This window comes from Nomascus leucogenys, chromosome X (genome assembly GCF_006542625.1).
Source record: "Nomascus leucogenys isolate Asia chromosome X, Asia_NLE_v1, whole genome shotgun sequence".
In the NCBI taxonomy this organism is placed as follows: domain Eukaryota; kingdom Metazoa; phylum Chordata; class Mammalia; order Primates; family Hylobatidae; genus Nomascus; species Nomascus leucogenys.
The window spans coordinates 108,624,569-108,628,815 of NC_044406.1; the positions used below are offsets into that span (position 1 = coordinate 108,624,569).

Sequence of the window (4,247 nt, forward strand, 5' to 3'; positions counted from 1 at the left end):
GGCAAGGAATTCTTAGACTTGACACTGAAAATGTCCAATAAAATTTTATGAATTGGACTTCATAAAAATTACAAACTTCTGCTCTTCCAAAAACCACTATGAGAGGGTGAAAATACAAGCTAAACATTAGACAAAGATATCTGCATGCTGCATATCTGAAAAGGAACTTGCATCTAGAATATATAAAGAATTCTTGAAGCTTAACATCAGAAAGTAAACAATATAGTTAGAGAATAGGCAAAATATATAGAGAGACATTTTACTGAAGAGGCTATATATATGGCAAACAAGCATATGAATGTATATTTGACATCATTAGCCATTGGAGGAAATACAAATGAAAGCCACAAAGAGATGCAACTTAAAATACACTTACCAGAATGGCTAAAATATAAGAAACTGTAACAACATAAAATTCTGATGAGGATGCAGTGCACCTAGATAATTGATACGTTGTTGGTAGTACTGTAAGATACTACAGAAACTAAAATCAGTTTGGCAGTTTCTTAGGAAACTGTTCATACAATTAGCATATGACACAGCAATTGCACTCTTGGGCATTTATCTCAGAAAAATGGACACTTATCTTCACACAAAATCCTGTAGATGAAAGTTCAGAGTAACTTTACTTGCAAGGATCAAAAATTGAATCAGTGCAAATGCCCTTCAATAGGTTAATGGTTAAACTGTGTACCTCCACACCATGGAATACTACTCAGCAATAAACAGGAATGAGATTTTGATACATGCAAGAACTTAAATGAAACTTAAGGGAATTATGCTTAGTGCAAAAGGCAACCACAAAATATTACAGGTAATGTGATTCCATTTATGCAGCATTTTTGAAGTGACACAATTACCAAAATCAAACAGAGCATATGGTAATCACGTATTACATATACAGGAACAAACATAAGATTTACAGCATACTTTTGTCTGAATCTATGTTAGCCTGATATTAGTGAACTCATATCTTTAAAGTATTGAAAGAAAAACCTGTCAATTCAATTCTATTTTTGTATATTTAGCAGCACACTTCTAAATAACCCATGGTCAAAGAGGAAGCATAAGAGATGCTAAATACCCTTTGAATTAAATGAAAATGGAATCACAATATATCAAAATTTATGGGACACAGCTAAGGTAGAGCTTAGGGAAAATTTTATAGAATTAAATGCTTACATTAGTAAAGAATAAGAAAGGTCTAAAATGAATAATTTAATATTTCCCCTTAAGTAACTAGGGGAAGTAGAACATTTCAGACACAAGGCATGTAGAATGAAGAAAAGCAAGAGCAATAAATAAGTAATAAAAGTAAAAACAAAAAAGAGAAATCAATAACATTTAAAATAAACAATAAGGAAAGTCAATAAAATGAAATGATTTTTCTGCAAGATGAAAAAAGAATACCTCTAATTGGTCTAATGAAGACAAAATAAAGCACAAAGAAACACAAATTACCAATATAAGAAATAAAAGAGGAGACATCACTACACATGCTTCTGAAATTTAAAGCATACATGAATATTTAAAAAATTCTATGTCGATAAATTTAATACATAAAATGGACCACAATTCTTGAAAATCAAAAATTACCAAAATTTATTGAAAAAAATAGATTAACCCAAACAAATATAATTAGTAAACAAATACAATTTTCAGTTAAAACATTTTGCACAGGGAAAATCTATGGCTAAAAATGTCTTCAGTGGCAATACATAATAAACATTTAAGGAGAACTAAAACCCATGCTACAAGTACTCTTCTAGAAAATAAAAGAGGAGAGAAATTTTCAAATAATTGTATGAGGCCCAAATTCCCATGACACCAAGTCGGACAAAGACATTACAAGAAGAGAAAATTAAAGACCAAACTCCTTCATCAACTTTGACAAATAATCCTGAAAAAAATATGTTAGCAAATCAAATCCAGCAACATATAAGAAGGATAATATATCATGACCAAGTGGGGTTTATTACATGAATACCAGGTTGTTTCAACATTGGAAAATTAATCAATGTAATCCAAAATATCAACAAGAAAAAATCAAAATTATATAAGATTTATCTCAATAGATGCGGAAAAAGCATTTGATAAAGTTAACAACTATTCAAAAATTCTCAACAAACTAGGAATATAAGGAAATTTTCTCAACCTGAGAAAAGCATGTCTGGAATATATACAGTTAGCATCAGACTTCCTGGTGAAAGACTTAATACTTTCTTTATCATATCAGAAACGAGGTAAGGATGTTCACTATCACCACTTGTATTCAACATAATATTGTAGGTCCTAGCCAGGGCAATCAGGTACAGAAAGTAAATAAAAGGCAGCTAAATTGAAAAAGAAGAAATTAAACTGTATTTATTTTCAGATGACATGATTGTCTATTTATAAAAAAATAATAATCTTCCAAAATATCTGTTATACCTGAGAAGCAAGTTTTTCACCATCACAGAATGCAAAGTCAATATATAAAAGTCAATTGAAATTTTATACTCTATCAATGAACAACTGAAAATTTAAATGAAGAAAAGGGTACCATTTATAATGGTATTGAGATATGAAATACTCATAAATAATCCTAACAAAATGTAATGCTTATGTGCTTAAAACTATAAAACATTTCTCCAGTGGGATTTGACAGCATGATATCTCACTGAAAGTTCTCCGCTCCCAGACACGGGTCCCTCGGCTTCCTGCCTTGAAAGCGCGGCTGCAGGCATTGTGGGAAGGTGGAGAGTTTCCCTAAGGATGACCCTTCCAAGCTGGTCCACCTCACAGCCTTCTTGAGATACAAGGTTGGCATGACCCACATCGTGAGGGGAAGTCAACAGGCCAGGATCCAAGATGAATATGAAGGAGTTGGTAGAGGCTGTGGCCATTGTGGAGACAACCACCCATGGTGGTTGTGAGCACTGTGGGATATGGGGAAACCCTTCGAGGCATCTGGAATTTCAAGACCATTTTTGCTGAGCACATCAGCAATGAGTGCAAAAGGCGTTTCTATAAGAACTGACATAAATCTAAGAAGAAGCCCTTTACCAAGTACTGCAAGAAATGGCAGAAAAGATGGCAAAAAGCAGGTGTAGAAGGACTTCAGCAGCATGAAGAAGTACTGCCAGGTCATCCGTGTCATTGCCCACACCCAGATGCACCTGCGTCCTCTGCACCAGAAAGCCCACCTGATGGAGATCTAGGTGAATCAAGACACTGTGGCCGAAACGCTGGACTGGGCCTAGAAGAGGCTCGAGCAGCAGGTGCCTGTGAACCAAGTGTTTGAGCAGGATGAGATGATCAAAGTCATCGGGGTGACAAAGGGCAAAGGCTACAAAGGGGTCACCAGTTGTTGGCACACCAAGAAGCTGCCCCACAAGACCCACCGAGGCTTGTGCAAGGTGGCCTGTATTGGGACATGGCATCTTGCCCATGTGGCCTTCTCTGTGGCACGCACTGGCCAGAAAGGCTACCATCATGGCACTGAGATCAACAAGAAGATCTATAAGATCGGCCAGGGCTACCCTATCACGGACGGCAAACTGATCAAGAACAATGCCTCCATTGACTATGACCTGTCTGACAAGAGCATCAACCCTCTGGGTGGCTTTGTCCACTGTGGCAAAGTGACCAATGACTTTGTCATGCTGAAAGGCTATGTGGTGGGAACCAAGAAGCAAGTGCTCACCCTCTGCAAGTCCTTGCTGGTCCAGACCAAATGGCAGGCTCTGGAGAAGATTGACCTTAAGTTCATTGACACCACCTCCAAGTTTGGCCATTGCCACTTCCAGACCATGGAGGAGAAGAAAGCATTCATGAGACCACTCAGGAAAGACCAAATTGCAAAGGAAGAAGGAGCTTAATGCCAGGAACAGATTTTGCAGCTGGTGGGGTCTCAACAAAAATTATTTTCCACTGAAAAAAAATAAATAAATACAAATAAAACATTTCTGTGAGAAATCTAGAAAGATCTAAGTAAGAGGAGAGATATACACTGATCATAGATTACAAAACAATATATTAAGATATCAAATTTCCTGGTATGAATCAATACATTCTCAATCAAAATTCCATCAGGCTGTTTTATTTTCATAAAAGTTATCAAGCTAATTACAAATTTTATATGAAAAAATCAAAGAACATAGAATTACACAAACAACTTTAAGGAAAACAGAATTCAAGCTATTTTACTATTTAATTTTAAGGCTTACAAGTTTATAATTATCAGGTCCGTGTGGCATTGATAAAAG

The 4,247-nt window shown here is 35.7% G+C and overlaps 1 pseudogene; it reads left to right on the plus strand.

The window, feature by feature from the left end:
• Positions 1-2,648: 2,648 nt before the first annotated feature.
• On the plus strand, positions 2,649-3,860 carry LOC100599450 (annotated as a pseudogene).
• The last annotated feature ends 387 nt before the right edge of the window (positions 3,861-4,247 follow it).